The sequence below is a fragment of the Triticum urartu genome, chromosome 5A, assembly GCF_056163025.1.
Source record: "Triticum urartu cultivar PI428250 chromosome 5A, HENAU_Tu73, whole genome shotgun sequence".
Taxonomy (NCBI): Eukaryota; Viridiplantae; Streptophyta; class Magnoliopsida; order Poales; family Poaceae; genus Triticum; species Triticum urartu.
The window spans coordinates 117,503,524-117,523,658 of NC_141877.1; the positions used below are offsets into that span (position 1 = coordinate 117,503,524).

At 44.5% G+C, this 20,135-nt stretch overlaps 1 pseudogene; it reads right to left on the reverse strand.

Moving 5' to 3' along the window:
* Positions 1 to 16,693: 16,693 nt before the first annotated feature.
* Positions 16,694 to 17,424, reverse strand: LOC147970512 (uncharacterized; annotated as a pseudogene).
* Positions 17,425 to 20,135: the final 2,711 nt, after the last annotated feature.

Sequence of the window (20,135 nt, forward strand, 5' to 3'; positions counted from 1 at the left end):
CCTGCTAGAGCTGTTGAGTTCATCATCGACTTGAAACCCGGCACCACCCCTATAGCTAAACGACCCTATAAGATGCCGCCGCATGAACTCATCGAGCTTAAGGAGGAAATCGACAAATCTCTTGTCAAAGGTTTCATTCGCCCAAGTTGCTCTCCTTGGGGAGCACCTTCTCTCTTTGTTAAGAAGAAGGATGGGACAAACCGATTAGTCCAAGACTACCGTCCTATAAACCAAGCTACCATTCAGAATAAATACCCACTTCCTCGGATCAATGATCTTTATGATCAGCTCGCTGGCTCATCAGTGTTCTCCAAACTCGAGTTGAGGTTGGGTTACCACCAGATCCGTGTTAGTGAAGAGGACATCCCAAAAACCACCTTCATGACTCGGTATGGGTCATACAAGTACACCGTCATGTCATTCGGCTTAACGAATGCTCCCGCCACCTTCTCTCGTCTGATGAATTATATATTCATGGATTACCTCGACAAGTTCGTCGTGGTTTATCTGGATGATATCCTTGTATTTTCCAAGAACGAGGAAGAACATGCTGGACATCTGCGTCTTGTGCTGGAGAAGCTTCGAGAACATCAACTGTATGCTAAGTATTCCAAGTGTGAATTCTGGCTCCCCGAAGTAACCTATCTTGGGCATGTCATCTCCAAGGATGGTATTGCCGTCAACCCTGAACGAGTTTAGGCTATTCTCGATTGGACTCCTCCGAAGAACGTCAAGCAAGTCCAAAGTTTTCTCGGTCTCGCCAGCTATTGCCGTCGATTCGTCGAGAAGTTCTCCAAGATTGCCAGGCCTTTGACTAATATGTTGCATAAGGGTGTCAAGTTTGACTGGACAGACAAGTGTCAGGAAAGTTTCCAGGCACTCAAAGACAAGTTGACTTCTGCCCCCATACTTGCTCCACCTGATACTAAGAAGGACTTCATCATTTACTGCGACGCTTCTCGTCAAGGATTAGGCTGTGTCCTAATGCAAGAGCGCAGAGTGATTGCTTATGCCTCTCGTCAACTGTGCCCTCACGAAGAAAACTACCCAGTTCACGACCTCGATCTTGCTGCTGTCATTCATGCACTGAAGCAGTGGCGACATTACCTTCTCGATAATCGTTGCGAGATCTTCACCGACCATCAAAGTCTGAAGTATCTGTTTACTCAGCCAGATTTGAACCTACGCCAGCAAAGATGGATGGAGACTGTTGCAGACTTTGACGTGGGTATATCCTATACCCCCGGCAAGGCTAATGTAATGGCTGATGCCTTGAGCCGCAAGTCTTACTGCAACCACCTCCAGGTCCACAAAGTTCAGCCCTCGCTTGCCGAAGAATTTAGAAGGCTGAACCTCCATATTGTTCCTCCGGGATCACTCGCTCCCCCTCCTGAAGGTTTCCCCAAACGGAACCTCCATGTTGTTTCCAAGGGTTCTCTCAATACCCTGGTTGCGAAACCAGATCTTGTGGACACCATCAAATGGATACAGAAATGTGACGATGAAGTCCTCAAGATTAAGCGCGACCTCAAAAAAAGAAAGCCCTCATTCTTCACTGTTGCTGACGATGGCGCCTTGTATTTCAAAGGCCGCCTAGTGGTACCATGTTCGAAGAAAAACCTGGATAAGACTAAAAGGGTTATGCAAGAAGCTCATGATACGCCTCTGTCCATCCATCCTGGTAGTACAAAGATGTACCAGGATATTCGTCAAAGATTCTGGTGGTCTAATATGAAGCAGGACATTGCTCGTTATGTTGCTGAGTGTGACGTTTGTCGCCGAATCAAAGCAGAGCATCAAAGGCCTACTGGAACTCTGCAACCTATCTCTATTCCTGAATGGAAATGGGACCATGTTGAAATGGACTTCGTCACTGGGTTTCCCAAATCGCAGAAAGGTAATGATGCTATTCTTGTCGTCATTGACCGGCTTTCCAAAGTTGCCCATTTTCTGGCGGTCAAAGAGACAATCACTGCTAGTCAGCTTGCTACTCTCTACATGGCCAGAATTGTTTCACTTCAGGGTATCCCACTGGTTATCAGTTCAGACCGTGGCAGCTTGTTCACTTCAAGGTTTTGGGCGAGTTTCCAAGAAGCTATGGGAACGCATCTGTCGTTCAGTACTGCATTTCATCCTCGGTCGCAAGGACAGGTTGAACGTGTCAACCAAGTTCTCGAAGACATGCTTCGAGCTTGTGTAATATCATTCGGCAAGAAATGGGAGGAATCTCTTCCATATGCCGAGTTCTCTTATAATAATAGCTATCAAGCTAGTCTGAAGATGTCCCCCTTCGAAGTGCTATATGGACGAAAGTGTCGAACCCCTCTGAACTGGTCAGAAACTGGGGAACGTCCACTCTTCGGTCCGGATATTATCCAACAGGCCGAAGAACAAGTTTGCATTATTCGCGAGAATCTCAAGACTGCTCAGTCACGTCAGAAAAGTCAGTATGACCGTCATCACCAAGACATGGTCTATCAACCTGGCGAAAAGTCTTATCTTCGAGTTACACCAATGAAGGGTGCACACCGCTTCGGGATCAAAGGAAAGCTAGCTCCCCGCTATATTGGTCCTTTCACTATTCTCGAAAGGCGTGGAAAGGTGGCATATCAACTAGAGCTTCCACCGAACCTTTCTCAGGTTCACGATGTGTTCCACGTGTCACAACTCCGATGCTGCTTCAAGGACCCAATCCGAGCAGCGGACCATGAAGTGCTCGAATTGCAACAGGACCTCTCCTATAAAGAGCATCCGGTCCGCATCCTTGACCAAGCTGAACGCCGCACACGTCAGAAGGCGATCAAATTCCTCAAAGTCCAGTGGTCGAATCACTCTAAAGACGAAGCCACCAGGGAACGCAAGGATCGTCTTCGCGATGAATACCCTGCACTGTTTCCTTCTACCTCCTAAATCTCGGGACGAGATTTCATGTAGTGGAGGAGATTTGTAACGCCCGGATATTCATGCTACAGTGATCTTATGTTAATGGTGACACGTCACCTCTGTCATTGTAATTAATCTCGGGTTAATTCAAAACCGTTTCAAATTTAAATCCTAAATAAGTCAAACGACAAAAGTTTTCAAATATTAAAATAAAATGTTCGGGCTATGTCTATTATTGCATCGGTATTTATGGTGAAGTAAACACATTTTTATAAAATGCCTAACTGCTTTTGAATGAATTAAAACAGAAAAGAAATAGTAAAAGAAAATACAAAGGGGAAAAACAAACAACAGAAAAGAAAAAAAAGGAAAGAGGAGGCCCCCCCACTGGGCTTCGGCCCAGCAGGCCGGCCCATTCGGCCGCAGGCCCAACCGGCCTCCCCCCCACTCCCCCTTATCCACTCACCACCTCGCCCCGTTCCACTGACACCCCACAATCCCCCCCCCCCGCACAAAATATCTTCCCCCCTCTCCCGATTGGATCGGGATCGGAGGAGGTCGCCGTCACCCGCCGACGCCCGGAGCTCGCCACCCCCCCCCCCCTCGCCGGCCTGCATCCTCTTTGCTGCACCGTCCCCATCTCTCCACCTCGACCCCCGCTGCCCCCAGTCCCTACAGGCACCCGGTGAGGCCCCCGGCCTCTTCCTCCCCCTCGTCCCCGTCGACGCGGTCGTGCTCCTCCCGCGTGCGCACGCCCGACCACACGCCCGGCGACCTCTGGCCGCGCCCACGCCACGTTCTCGACCGGCTAGTGCCCGCCCACGGCCCCGTGCCCTCCTGCTCGCTGCACCCGCCGCCCGACTCCGGCCACTGCACCGCGGCGCCGCTCGGAGGCCCGCGTCCTCCACCCGAAGCGCCGCCGCTTGTCGCCCCTGGCCACCGCGTGCACGCGCGCGCCGCCCTGCTCCTCCCTCTCCCCTATCCCTCGACCGCGACCGCGCGAGCCCCGCCATGGCCGCGCACCACTGCTGCCGCTGCGCCTCCCTAGCGCCCGCCGCGCCTGCGGTGGCCCTTGCGGCCCCGCCTCTCCGCCGGCCACCATTGCACCTGGCCTCGCCCCTGCTTCCCCTTGCCGGTGCCGCGCCGCCGCTCCGGTGGCCATTGCCGGCCACGGCCTTGCCCGCGCCCCGTTCGGGCGAGCGCCCGCACCCGCTCGCCCGCGCCCCCTAGGCCCCGATGGGCCACAGACATGTGGGGCCCGGCCCCAGAACGTTTTATAAAAAAATAATAATAATAAAAATAAAATAAAAATGAATTAATAAAATTAATAATTAATTAGTTAATTAATTGGTGAATTAATTAAGTTAATTAATCATTTTTAAATTAACTAATCTCTAATTAACCTAAACAGTGTATGACAGGTGGGTCCCACTGGACCCACTGGTCAGGTTGACCAAGTCAACCCTGTTGACTGCTGATGTCAGCATGACATCATGCTGATGTCATTAATCTGTTTTTCGAATTAATTTAAATAATTGCTTAAATTCCAGAAATTAATAAATCTTTAGAAAATCATATCTTTTAATCCGTAACTCGGATGAAAAAGTTTTATACATGAAAGTTGCTCAGAACGACGAGACGAACCCGGGTACGCAGCCCGTTCGTCCGTCACGCACCCCTAACATGTCAAACTCGCAACTTTCCCCCTCCGGCTCCTCTGCCCGAAAACACGAAACACCGGGGATACTTTCCCGGATGTTATCCCCCTTCACCGGTATCACCTACTACCGCGTTAGGGCACCTCTAACGCCGTTACTTGTCATGTCATGCATCGTCATGCATTTGCTTGCATTATATTTATTGTTTCTTCCCCCTCTTCTCTCGCTAGACACCGAGACCGACGCCGCTGCTACCCAGTACGACTACGGAGTTGACGATCCCTCTCTCTTGCCAGAGCAACCAGGCAAGCCCCCCCTTTGATCACCAGATATCGCCTACTCTTCTCTATACTGCTTGCATTAGAGTAGTGTAGCATGTTACTGCTTCCCGTTAATCCTATCCTGATGCATAGCCTGTCCTTGCTACTACTGTTGATACCTTTACCTGCAATCCTACTTGCTTAGTATAGGATGCTAGTATTTCCATCAGTGGCCCTACATTCTTGTCCGTCTGCTGTGCTATACTATCGGGCCGTGATCACTCGGGAGGTTATCACGGGTATATACTATTTACTTTATCCATGATACATGTGGTGATTAAAGACGGGTCGGCTCGTAGGAGCACCCGCGAGTGGATCTTTGAGGCGGAGCGACAGGGCAGGTTCCGACCACCTAGGAGAGAGGTGGGCCTGGCCCTGGTCGGTGTTCGCGGATACTTAACACGCTTAACGAGATCTGGGTATTTGATCTGAGTTTGGCCATTTGGTCTATATGCACTAACCATCTACGCGGGAGTAGTTATGGGTATCCCGGCGTCGTGGTATCAGCCGAAGCCTTCGTGACGTCAGCGACTGAGTGGCGCGCGCCGGATTGGAACGTAAGCCTGCTCTTGTATTAAGGGGGCTAGTTCTGCTTCCGGCCGCGTTCGCAACGTGCAGGTGTGCTAAGGGCGATGGGCCCAGACCCCTGTGCGCTTAGGTTTAGACCGACGTGCTGACCTCTCTGTTGTGCCTAGGTGGGGCTGCGACGTGTTGATCTTCCGAGGCCGGGCATGACCCAGGAAAGTGTGTCCGGCCAAATGGGATCGAGCGTGTTGGGGTATGTGGTGCACCCCTGCAGGGAAGTTAATCTATTCGAATAGCCGTGATCTTCGGTAACAGGACGACTTGGAGTTGTACCTTGACCTTATGACAACTAGAACCGGATACTAAATAAAACACACCCTTCCAAGTGCCAGATACAACCGGTGATCGCTCTCTCACAGGGCAACGAGGGGAGGATCATCGGTTAGGATTATGCTATGCGATGCTACTTGGAGGACTTCAGTCTACTCTCTTCTACATGCTGCAAGACGGAGGATGCCAGAAGCATAGTCTTCGAAAGGACTAGCTATCCCCCCCTTGTTCCGGCTTTCTGCAGTTCAGTCCACATATGATACCCTTATTCCATTTGATACCAATGCATACATATGTAGTATAGCTCCTTGCTTGCGAGTACTTTGGATGAGTACTCACGGTTGCTTTCTCCCTCTTTTCCCCCTATCCCTTCTACCTGGTTGTTGCAACCAGATGTTGGAGCCCAGGAGCCAGACGCCAACTTCGACGACGACTCCTACTACACTGGAGGTGCCTACTACTACGTGATGCCCGCTGACGACGACCAGGAGTAGTTAGGAGGATCCCAGGCAGGAGGCCTGCGCCTCTTTCGATCTGTATCCCAGTTTGTGCTAGCCTTCTTAAGGCAAACTTGTTTAACTTATGTCTGTACTCAGATATTGTTGCTTCCACTGACTCGTCTATGATCGAGCTCTTGTATTCGAGCCCTCGAGGCCCCTGGCTTGTAATATGATGCTTGTATGACTTATTTTATTTGTAGAGTTGTGTTGTGATATCTTCCCGTGAGTCCCTGATCTTGATCGTACACGTTTGCGTGTATGATTAGTGTATGGTCAAATCGGGGGCGTCACAGTTATGCATAGTATGAAAATATAGGTCGAAGCATGATCAATTTGCAACTTGCCTTCGGTTTCGTAGTCACAAGGTTCTACCTCCTCGTAGAATTCACCTTCGCACTCGTCGCAATCTAACACGATAAATAACTCAACTAAGACACTCGGCATATCCACATTCACATAGCAATGATTCAAGCAAGCATTCAACACACAAATAACATCCAAATGAAAATCCAAATAACAACACAAATTATTTGATTGCCACTATCATAATTTCTAGGGCATGGTTAGGGTTGATATAGAATCAGGTGTGGTCTTGGAAGAGAATATGACATAGTAATATTCTAGGGTTGGAAATGATACTAAGTGAAGATCTTGGTTTGATATAGAAGATGGGTTGTGAGACAAGTTCTTACAACAAATTCTATCATGAGATTATTCAAAATATTTGAATTGGGTTAAATAAAACTGGTGTGGCATAAGTTTCAAGATAAAAGGATTAAATCCTTAATCTTGTCACTGTTGACAGCAGATTTTGGCACGGCCAAGAACTTAATTAAGATGGCCTCAAATGAAGAAGTTCTCAAAGTGAGAAAGTTCCGTATCATCAAAAGGAAAAACCTTTGATATTTGGGCCATAGTCATTCGGTCTCATCTCTAAGGCCGAAGTTGTGTTCGAAGTACTCAAATTTTGTACTTGAAACACTATTCGGCTTATTACGCCCCCAAAATGGCCTCATATGGGAAAATTTCTACACGGATTGTCTTCGCCTCGTCGAAACGGTCGATTTTGATATAAAGAACGTCTAAATCAAAGTTCGTATGCAAAAGTTAGAGCCAAAACTATGTGCTGCATAAGTCTGCCCCGGAAGTTCCGGGCAAAGCTTCCGGGGAGGTTCTGGGCTAAAGAGAAGCTTTGCACGCGGTGCGCCTCGAAAGCTGGAATTTTAACATTATTTGCAGATTTGCGGGGCCGATTTTGGCATCAATATGACCTCGGATGAAAAGTGATCAACTAAGGAATTTTTCTCCATTGCAAGATCTACAACTTTGCTTTTGGGATCATCGCTATCCGAAGCCATATGCAACCTGCAGGAGCTGTACAAGAGGACTACTTGATGTAATTTTAGCCCGGAAGTTCCACGCTGACCGGAAGTTCCGGCCCTCGTATTCCGAATTAGGTTAACTTTTGATGTTTTGGACGGGATTTGAGTCCTTTTCTTGTACGGAAAGTCCAGCCGCCTCATATATATAAGGGGTGACAGCCGATTGAATAACAACACACAATCAAACAATTAATCTACTTTTTACCCTAGTTTTACATCTCTCCCTTGTTCTTTCTCTCTCGTTCTCCGTTCGTTCTTCGTTGAAGGGCAGCGATCCTCGAGGCTCTAGGGGTGGGCAAACCGATCTAGGGAAGCCCATAGCCGCCGCGCGTCCAGACGGGGTCCCTCCCGGGCGCGTGGGGTTTCGGGTCCTGAAAAGCACCCGCCGGATTGCTTGCGTACCGCGCTTCCGGACGGGTCTCGTTCAACGTGAGCTGCGGTGCATCACCCTCGGTGTTGGAGGTACACTGTGACGTGTTCATGTGCGAACACACTTTTTGATGACTCCGCTGGGGACGAAAGATCAAGAATCATCATCAACCATGTCAAATCTCCCCAAGCCCTCAGAAGTTGACGCCGATAACGTCATTAAGCCCGGTCTTGATGAACATCGCCAAGCCTACGAAGCATACAAGAAGCAGCGTGAAAAGGCTTTTAAGGCGCTCAAGAAGAAGCGCGAGGAGGAGGATTTGGAGGCGTTCCTTTCAAGTTTCAAGAAGGACCGTCAAGGAAACATCACTCCGATTGGAAACGTCGGTTTCCCTCCTCTCCTTGACGAACAAGATGAAATCACTGTGAGTAAAGTTTTTTCTCCAGAGCAAGTGGTTGTGATTGAGAGTCTTGTTAGTAAGGGTAATGTGATGACGTACAATTCTTTTATGGCAAATACTAATGCTAAGAAAAACATGCCTGCGTCATCTTGTGGTACTGTTGGTGTATCTGAAAACCCTAATCTAACTTTACCTATTTCATCGGCACCTCCGATACAACAACAATATAGTATGCCATTGAATTTTTACCCTAGTCAAACCAACCAGCTTGTGGCCACACCTGCATATCCTAATCCTATTATGAGTGTGCCCAATTCGGCGTCAACGCCGAATCACTGTCACACCACCCATAGGCGCAAGCATGTTTGGTCTTCTGCCGAATTATGGTTCGGCGCCCATCCCACAAGTTGCACCAATAGCTAGTACTCAGGTTGCTCCTATGTCATTGCCACAAACATCCGCATCTACCTCGGATCCAATTTTAGCTAAATTAAGGGAGGATTTGCATAAGATATTTCTAGAAACTTTCGGAAGTGAGCCGAAAGTAAAGAGTTGTGTGTACCAAAAGCCTTATCCTGAACACTTCGATGCAATTTCTTACCCTCAAGGTTATAAGGTTCCTGATTTTGTTAAATTTAGTGGTGAGGGTACGAAAACAACTTGGGAGCATGTGAGTCGGTATCTAGCATAGTTGGGTGAAGCAGGTTCCATAGAAGAGTTGAAAGTGCGTTTATTTCCCTTGTCTTTAACTAGCACTACATTTTCATGGTTTGCTTCTTTTCCACATGGCTCAATTCTCTTATGGTCGCAATTAGTGCAAAAGTTTCATGATCACTTTTATAGCGGCGATAATGAGCTAAAGTTGTCACATCTTACATCAGTTAGGCAAAAACATGATGAATCGGTCACCGATTATGTCAAGTGATTTAGAGATATAAAAAACCGATGTTATAGCTTAGTGATAAATGAGAGAGACTTGGCAGATCTTGTTCTTAATGGTTTGAAAATTCACATTAAAGAGAGGCTAGAAAGTTATGAGTTTTTGAGTATTAATCAAGTCTTACAAAAAGCTTTGGCTCAAGAGAATCGAAGTAAGGAGATTCATAGGTCTACAACCGATCGTCCTAGAATGCATATGGTTGAACACAATCATGATAATTCGGACGATGAGGTAGATGTTTATACTACTGAATTTGTTTTGTCCTCAAAGGCCAAACCCTATACGTGTAATGCTCTTAAGCCGATTCGCAAGAATCGTGATGAGGAGATGAAGTTTACTTTTGATATATCTAAGTGTGATAAAATATTTAATGCTCTCTTGCAAGATAAGATGATTAGAATATCACACACCATACCGCCGTTTGAGGAGCTGAAATGTCGTGCTTATTGCAAGTATCATAATTCATTTTCTCATGCTACTAACGATTGCAATGTTTTCAGACGACAGATACAATCGGCCATTAATGATGGATGATTGAATTTTGCTGAGATGCAAGTTGATAAACAACCCTTCCCGATAAACACCATGGGCTTGGAGGGAAAGAAAATGTTGATTCGGCCTAGCATAGCTGAATCTGCTAATAAAGATAATGTTCTTATTGGTGAACCCAGGAAAACCAAGGAGGGCGACAAAGTCTTGGGACGAGAGGTTGTGCTTGATAAGCAACCTGATGGCAAGGAAGTATTGAAGATCACCATAAAAAATCCTGCACTCGGGGGGCAACCACAAGTACAAGAAGATACTCATGTTAAATTTATCAAGCCCGAGAATTCAGAAGTTGGCAAGTGGGGAAAGAGTGAAGCTAAGCGCAAGCGAATCAGGCCAACTTTTGATATGTTGCTATCCAAATATGCAATTCAAGCAGACGGTTCTAGCTCTAATCGGCCATCACATTCAAAGTGTTCAAGATCACCTCCGGAACAAGAGTTTCGATGCTATGCAAGGCCATATGGGCCATGGGCACCGACACCATGGATGTCACAACCCTCCTATGCGCCATATTACATGAGAGACTTCAATGGAGGATGGTGGCAGCCCCCAATGGCTCCTTATGCTTTTCATATGGGGTGGGCAGCACCTAGAAGGCCTGGTCGCAAGAGGCTTTACTATCCCACACAAGGCCGTTTGAGCTATGGTGCTAATCGGCCAACAAAAATTTCTCCAAGTAAGGCCAACAAAAAAGTGTGGCGTGTTAAGTCACGTAATGCGGAAATTGCAGAATGTGACAAGCAAAAGGAGATCAAAAAGTCGGTTGTTGGTAATCTGGCTACTTCTAATTGTGATATTGTTATTGTTCAGCAGGGTTCCATGGTTAGTGATCATGAGGCAAGCACAAATAGGGCCAAACCAAGGGATCCCAAATATACTCAACCTAAGTGGTGTCCTCCCGGTTTAACCAAGACCATGAAAAGGAGATTACAATGCATGAGGAACCATGAGAAGGTAGAACACAAAGAGGAGAGGCAAAGGGACGAATTGTTAAGTGAAATTCGGCCCATGGCACTCACAAAACAAGTGTGGAGGCCTAAACAAAAAAAAAACACAGATGCTTCTACATTAGCTACAGCAACACCTTCACCACCAAAAGAGGATGATGCGACCCCTATTACATCGTCCACACCACCTGAAACATTCCCTTCAATTGAGGAAACTCTAAGCCCAATATACACATTGGGAGATGAAGATGAGATGGTGGATTACGAATCTACGCCGGTTCGGGAAGGTATGGATGTTAATATGGTGTATTACTTACCTGCCGAGTTTCATGTTATAGATGAAGAAGGGGAGGTGGCTCAACTAGATTTTGGTCCAAAGAACGCTATCTTTGAGAAGCCAAAAGAACCAGTGAAACACTTGAAGCCATTGTACCTCAAAGGTCATATTAACAGATCGTCGGTTGCTAGGATGCTCGTTGATGGTGGTGCTGTGGTAAATCTTATGCCCTACTCGGTCTTCAAGAAGTTGGGGTTAGATGATGATGCATTTATGAAGACCAATACGATACTTAATGAATTTGAGGGTAAAGAAAAGACAGAGGCCAAAGGTGTGATGTGCATGGAACTCATTTTGGGAAGCAAAACTTTGGCCACCACATTCTTTATCGCCGAGGTGAAAGGTAACTATAATGCTATATTAGTACGCGATTGGGTTCATCCTAACCAATGTGTGCCATCTACCATGCATCAATTCTTAATACAATGGGTCGATGATGAGGTAGAAGTCATTCACGCGGATAATTCGGCTTGTGTTTCTTTGGCCAATGCATCGGTGGATTGGAATCATCCGGATGTTACTTACTTAACGGGGCGTGACCTCTCGGAGTTTGATTTCCTTAGTTCTACGAGGAACGGGTTCATTCCCATCTCTTTTAAGCCGATTGGTGGTAATCGGTTCCAGGGTATGATGTAAACAAGAAGTTAAAATCAGTGGCCGGTATAGAATTATCGCCCTAAGCGTAAACATGGCCGATATAGAAATTATCGCCCTAAGCACATAAAATGTCCGATGGAGTGTTGACATCGTCCTTAGGATCATCGTGCAAGTTATTTTTCGGCATATAAGTTTGCCGAAAAACAGGGGGGGTATGTGTTGACAGCAGATTTTGGCACGGCCAAGAACTTATATAAGATGGCCTCAAATGGAGAAGTGCTCAAAGTGAGAAAGTTCTGTATCATCAAAAGGAAAAACTTTGATATTTTGGCCATAGTCATCCGGTCTCATCTCTAAGGCCGAAGTTGTGTTCGAAGTACTCAAATTTTGTACTCGAAACACTATTCGGCTGATTATGCCCCCAAGATGGCCTCATATGGGAAAATTTTCTACACGGATTGTCTTTGCCTCATCGAAATGATCGATTTTTATATAAAGAACGTCTAAATCGGAGTTCGTATGCAAAAGTTAGAGCCAAAACTATGTGCTGCATAAGTCTGCCCTAGAAGTTCCGGACAAAACTTCCGGGGAGGTTCCGGGCTAAACAGAAACTTTGCACGTGGTGCGCCCCGAAAACTGGAATTTTAACATTATTTGCAGATTTGCGGGGCCGATTTTGACATCAATATGACCTCGGATGAAAAAGTGGTCAACTAAGGAATTTTTCTCCATTGCAAGATCTACAACTTTGCTTTTGGGATCATCGCGATTCGAAGCCATATGTGACCTGCAGGAGCTATACAAGAGGACTACTTGATGTAACTTTAGCCCGGAAGTTCCGGGCTGACCGGAAGTTCCGTCCCTCGTATTCCGAATTAGGTTAACTTCTGATGTTTTGGACGGGATTTGAGTCCTTTTCTTGTACGGAAAGTCCAGCCGCCTCATATATATGTAAGGGGTGACGGCCGATTGAATAACAACACACAATCAAACAATCAATCTACTTTTTACCCTAGTTTTACATCTCTTCCTTGTTCTTTCTCTCTCGTTCTTCGTTTGTTCTTCATTGAAGGGCAGCGATCCTCAAGGCTCTAGGGGCGGGCGAACCGATCTAGGGCAGCCCATAGCTGCCGCGCGTCCAGACGGGGTCCATCCCGGGCGCGTGGGGTTTCGGGTCCTGAAAAGCACCCACCGGATTGCTTGCGTACCGCGCTTCCGGACGGGTCTCCTTCGACATGAGCTGTGGTGCATCACCCTCGGCGTTGGAGGTACACGGTGACGTGTTCATGTGCGAACAGTCACTTCAAAGTTTTGTGGTGATATCAAATGTCCAGAGAGGTTCCCTAGGGATCAATCTAAGAGTTTTACCCTATATAGTCAAATTTTAGTTTAACTAAGTTATTAAATGATGATCCAAGAAGGTCAAACCAAGGTGTTGATGATAAAACAGCATCTAAACTATGTTGGAAAACTAATCCATCAGTCCAACAGAAAGGTTAGGTCCTAAGGTCCAACTTCCATATATAGAACATTTTTATATGGTTTACAGAATAAAAGATATAGCAAAAATACTCATATTCGTATTTAAATCAAAACTAAATTTTAATTTGCTCATAAGTGAAATGTTACAATTTAATAAAAAAACTACAGGTTCCAGCGAATCTGGGGATATCTTATTTGTCAAAATCAGACATACGGTTTGGAAGATACGAATTTCCGAAGTTTAGATATTTTTCTAAAAAATGACTTACGGAAATTTAGAGGAGGCTTGCCGGAGTTGTCGCTTGAGTTGGGGAAGAAGGTCGCCGGAGTTGTGGAAGAAGGTCCCCAAAGTCAAGTAGCGGGGGAACGGCACAGAGCTCGACAAGGGGGGCCCGTTGGATATGGTCACGGGCTCGGCCTTGTCCCGTGGCAGTGTGGAGTGGCCACCGGAGCTGCCGAACTCCGACGAGAAATTGCTCGCAGAGGAGGACGAGGTAGAGAGGGGTTTTCTTGGGAGGGTATGAGGACTGTGAGGTTCACCTATGGGTACTATTTATAGGAGAGGGGGAGGTCAGAATCGAGCGGAGCCTCATCGGTTTCATGGGTGTTAATGGCGGCTGTTACATGTGTTGCTAATGGCCATTAAGGGGGAAATTAGGGCGCACTAATAGAGGTGAGGGGTCGTGGGAGACGAGAGGAACCGATTCAGGAGGTCAACGGGTGCGGGGGAAGGGAAGGGAAGCATTAGGCGCAGCCGCTATACGCCATGGCGGCTCCTGTGGGGTGAACTTGGGGAGGAAGAAGACCTCATGTACGTGTACGTGAGGAGTTGGGCTGTTGGAGCTGGTTGGGCCTAGCCCAATTAGTTTTAGGACTAATAAACTATATTTTGTGTGCGTGTGTGCAAGAAGTTTAATTATAACAGGAATTAAAATGTTCGTGTTTACCTATTTATTATTTCAATTCTACGCCCATTAAGTTCAGAATTCAATAAACTTATTTTCGTGCACAAACTTGTTTTAATAATGCATTACGGGCTTCATAATTTCCCCAACATATGTGTGAGGGTTTTATGAATACCCAAATGACTAACAAGAAATATTTAATATTTCCCAATAATAGTTTTGGAGAAGTCATATTATCTCCTCTCACATTTATTTTTATTTGAGTAATTTGGAAATATTTAAATGGCATTAAAGCTCCAAATAAGACCCAATTCAAATGCAACTCCCAAAATTCAAAGAACTTCAAATGAAATATTTATTCGCTACATTTTGAGAAAGTCATTTTATTCCCACTCCATTTTTATTTGTGGTTTGAAAATATTTCATAGGTGTCCAAAAGAAAAGCAATTGAATGAAATATTTGAAACAAGAATCAAAAGGTTTTTAATTTTCCATGAAAATCATAGCAATTCACTCATTAATATCTTATTATTAACATTCCAAAATTTAGAAAATTTTGGGATGTTACAAACTACCACCCTTAAAAGAAATCTCGTCCTCGAGATTTGCAGGGGCTAGCAAGAAATAGGTTAGGGTTTGGGTTCCTTGGGTTACTTCCCCAGGGTTTGGTCATATCATATACAGGTTTGCGGTTTATCCTTTTTTCCTCTAGTCTTGAGAAAATGTCTTCTATTAATTTAATGATGTGTATTCCAGTTCTTCAGCATGCCTATATTCGAGGCTTTTGTCACCATTCTGGATCTTTGATGATTTCTTGTGTGACCCAATTATCATTCTAGGGTGTTCGGGTGCTACCACCCTTAAGAACAAACTTGAGAGGATTTCCACAATTTTTCATTCCTTGTTGGTTCTTCATAAAGATTCTGTAGTCAGAACCGAGCTTTCCCTCAAAAGAATGTCTTTCTCAAAATCCATAAATTCAAAAACTACCTATCGAAACTCTCATGGCGGTCGATGGCTTCTGATGGAATTCTTTGAAGATCTTCGTGTTTATTTCTCACCGTTCAATCTTTGTTAGGCAGGGTTGCCTACCTATAAGGGTAATACATCTTACCATTCTATGGTTATAGGCTTGTCGCAACAAGACTCTACTAGAGTTTCAAGTCTCTCTGATTTACCAATCAAACATACAAAAGTATATAATAAGAGTCTCCAGTATGGGGGCCAATCCATCTCGTACTCAAATCATTTCCTCATATGCAGATAAGTAAATCGCGTGTTCTAACACTCGGTCTTTCTCACTCCTCCTTAAGAGGTCTTCACCTGCAAACTAGTAAAACGCTTTTCGATGACATTGATCCTATGCAGGTGGTTTATTCGAGTAGGAATGATAATCATACTCCTTGCACATAAAATCCTTATTACATCCTTTTACCTCTCTTAAAACTTCAAGTTTAGAAATATAGCTTATTACAAGTGCTGCCATCCACATAGATTGGTATGGTCAAGCATTTATCCTCCAACCTTATTCATTTGTTCTCCTTGAGAAGCTTTAGTCCAACTGAAATCATGCGATGTAATCCTTGAACTCATTAATCCTTTGTTTCTTCGCGGCGGCCATGAACTTCATGTCCATCAGCTCAGCATATACTTCCCTCAAGTACTCTTGGGCATGATGGAGTCTGGCTTCAAGGATTTGCCCAATCTGACGTATGGCTTCCATGGCAGCTTCACGAACAGAGTCGAAGAAGGTGGTTCGAGGTACTCGGGAAATGAAAAAGTATTGCCCAGTAGTCTTTGGACAAACTCTTCTTTCATGAAAAAGGTGTACTTCCATGTACCAAAGTTCCACTCCATTTTCAATGAAAGGATAACCCTTGTAGACTGCATCTCCTTCAAGGTGAATATGTCCCATTATATCCTTCAGGATTTTTGGAAAATCATGGTCACTAGTCAAAGTCATGATCATTTCTGGGCCCTTGTGGAATGACTCGTAAAGGGTTGCCATCTGCAGGTGAAAAGGAGAGGTAGAGTCCAAAACAAAAGGTATGTATCTCCTTCAAAGAAATGTGGTTGTTTCCACAAGGAAAAGTTCAGTGGTTGATTCGTCCATGGTTCAAGGTTTTGGTCTAGGTGAGACAGAGCTTAGGAAGGAAAAGAGATGGACACACACACGCCACAATCAACAACCAACTCCTATCTCAACATTTATAATGGGCTCGTTTACTATAGTTTCATCATGAAGTCTTCAATCCTTCAGTTCTTGAAAGTCTTCAACGCATTTCTCCCATATGAAGGTCTTTTGTTAATCATCCGTAACTTCCACCTCTCAGGGTTAAATAAATAATACAAACCTACGGAGTTCGTATCCTAATAATGCAAGTTTTTAAATCATGCAACTCAAATGACCACAACAGTTAAGACAACGAAAGAAAAAAATCCAATAAAACTCCAAATCCACAACATATATTTTATTCAATCAATCATATGTACTGCCATCCACATAGGTTCGGCATGGTCGAGTACACTACTCGCAAGCGTTCCTCCTTTATTACACTCATGGTGGTCTTAAGTTCTAGATTCAGCATCCAGGTTGATGCTGCTGAGGGAGATATTACTGCTCTCATTAGAGGAGTTGACTGAGAAATCCTCTTCTTCAACCTTTCTCCTTTTAGAACCCTGTTCTCTAGCTTGAGTTTCTTGTTGAGAGCCTTTTATTCCCATGATTCCTTCTGTAGTTTTTTGATTTCTATCTCTTGAGCCTAGACTTCGTCTTTGTTTTCCTCCAAATATTCTCGCTATATCCCCACCTTCTGCTCCAGGAGGGTTCTAACTTCCTTCATGGCCTCTCTCTTCTGCAAAGCTTCGGAATGCTCCAGTTGAAGACCTTTGATATACCTTTCTAAATCCAGATTATAATTCAACATATCGTTGAGTTTTCTCTTGTGATCTTCCTTGGTCCTGCCAGGTTTGCCAGTGATCTCTTGCCACCCCAAATCACGAAAGAAGGTGTCTCCTAGCTCCTGGTGATAATGTCCGCATAGACGTGCTATTATGCCATGTATGTCATCACTCACAACTCCCTCAAGAGTTGGATGCGTTTTGAAGAAGATCGTGTCCTCCATCTTTGAACATCCATAAATGGTAATGTTGGCATTCCGGTAGCTTCTCCCCTCCAAATGGTGCCATGCTGCAATCTTGGGGACTCGAAGTCTTAGTGTCTAAACCAACCTTAAAAGATGAGTTCCAAATAAAACTCTTTCATAGTGGGATGCCTGGCTCAAGTTACAATGTTCCATCTACATGTTTGAAATAGGAGAGACTTAGTAAAGAAAACAAAAGGTACGAGAATTGGAGTTTTAGTAATACCAAAAATAATTGTTGTTCCTATCATGGTCTTCCTATTTCCAAACCATTTCTAGGGTCATGTCCAACAGTCAACATATGTTGTGATACCATTTTGTAACGACCCGGATTTGGTAGAATCCAAGTCTCTGTGCTTACTGTGCTATCCCTGGTTCATAGCTAGCACACACAGTAACAAAAATGAATATCAGTAAGACATACATCATTCTACTACAACGGTAGATCCATATATATATATATATATATATATATATCATACCTTAGGCACAGCTCAAGCTGGCAGATAATACAATGGAATTATACGTAGTCACTAAGTTAGGCTCCATCAACTCCACTGGGCTCGTTGAGTGTAGACCATAACCCTATCGTCTCTTAATCTATCAAGATCTGCACATGATAGGTGCAGGTGAGTACGTGGACTGTACTCGCAAGTTGCAAAGGAAAGTTTAACAAAATATATATGTAGGGTAAGTATTGTGGAGGTTTCATTTGCGTAAAGCCAATTTTCTCCTATACTAAATTTTATAAACTACTTTTGGAATAGAAATAGTTTTTAGTATAAAAAGTAGGAGTGAGACACTTGGATATACGCACTAGTGCTCAGTCTCCAAAATAGTTTTAAAACATACATAAGGTTGAAGTGAAACACATTCAATGTGCTCACTGCTCGACTTTAACCCTTAAAATAGATTTTTAGAAAAGAGAGGGGAGATTCTTCTTCAGTCCAAGTCTTTAGTTGCTCAATTTGCCCGTAACCGGGGGCACGGCTAATCGATTAGGTTAAACCCTCTGCAAAATTCGTACACGTTCCCCACATGACACAACCAACCTCGTTTACCGTTACACACTTGGGTGTATGACTAGGAGGAGATTGTGACGAAGCCTTTCCGTAATAGCCCCCTATACCTGACCAAGCCGCCCGCAACTTAGGCAATGAAAGCCCCTCTCCGATGGCGGTCCTGAGGTAAGGGTTTCCCGTTAGTACTAAGCTAAGCCAGAGCCCATAGTAGCATGTGGCTGTACTGGAAGCTACATCAAACAGTACTTGGAAGATCTCATTCCCCTGGACGGCGGTCCCCACCAAAAACCTGTGTGCAAGACCCCAGTCGGGCGCATTCACTGCAAGACCCCGATGGGCGCAATTTCTTGTAGACGCTCCCGTCATACCATCCCGCCCAGGGAATAGAAGTAAAACAATATATAATTTTGTTTTAAAATGATTTTCTCAAACTTTGCTCCAAAGAGAGCAAGTTTAAAGTTTAAAACAAGTTTGGTTTTCACCCCACCCATTTTGTGCAAGCGTGGCCAATGGTGAGTCTTGAACCTATGGCTCTAGCTAAATATAATACTTTGCAAAACTTTTATAAAACATGCATAGTATTAAAATTTAAAGAGTTATGCATAGTATGAAAATATAGGTCGAAGCATGATCAATTTGCAACTTGCCTTCGGTTTCGTAGTCACAAGGTTCTACCTCCTCGTAGAATTCACCTTCGCACTCGTCGCAATCTAACGCGATAAATAACTCAAGTAATACACTCGGCATATCCACATTCACATAACAATGATTCAAGCAAGCATTCAACACACAAATAACATCCAAATGAAAATCCAAATAACAACACAAATTATTCGATTGCCACTATCATAATTTCTAGGGCACGGTTAGGGTTGATATAGAATTAGGTGTGGTCTTGGAAGAGAATATGACATAGTAATATCTTAGGGTTGGAAATGATACTAAGTGAAGATCTTGGTTTGATATAGAAGATGGGTTGTGAGACAAGTTCTTACAACAAATTCTATCATGAGATTATTCGGAATATTTGAATTGGGTTAAATAAAACTGGCGTGACATAAGTTTTAAGATAAAAGGATTAAATCCTTAATCTTGTCACTTCAAAGTTTTGTGGTGATATCAAATGTCCAGAGAGGTTCCCTAGGGATCAATCTAAGAGTTTTACCCTATAGTCAATTTTATTTTAACTAAGTTATTAAATGATGATCCAAGAAGGTCAAATCAAGGTGTTGATGATAAAACAACATCTAAACTATGTTGGAAAACTAATCCATCTGTCCAACAGTAAGGTTAGGTCCTAAGGTCCAACTTCCATATATAAAACATTTTATATGGTTTACAGATTAAAAGATATAGCAAAAATACTCAAATTCGTATTTAAATCTAAACTAAATTTTAATTTGCTCATAACTGAAATTTTATAATTTCATAAAAAACTACATGTTCCAGCGAATCTGGGGATATCTTATTTGTCGAAATCAGACATATGGTTTGGAAGATACGGATTTCCGAAGTTTAGATATTTTTCTGAAAAATGACTTACAGAAATTTAGAGGAGGCTTGCCGGAGTTGTCGCTGGAGTTGGGGAATAAGGTCGCCGGAGTTGTGGAAGAAGGTCTCCAAAGTCAAGTAGCAGGAGAACGGCGAAGAGCTCGACAAGGAGAGTCCGTTGGATATGGTCACGGGCTCGGCCTTGTCCCGTGGCGGCGCGGAGTGGCCACCGGAGCTGCCGAACTCTGACGAGCAATTGCTCGCAGAGAAGGACGAGGTAGAGAGGGGTTTTCTTGGGAGGGTATGAGGACTGTGAGGTTCACCTATGGGTACTATTTATAGGAGAGGGGGAGG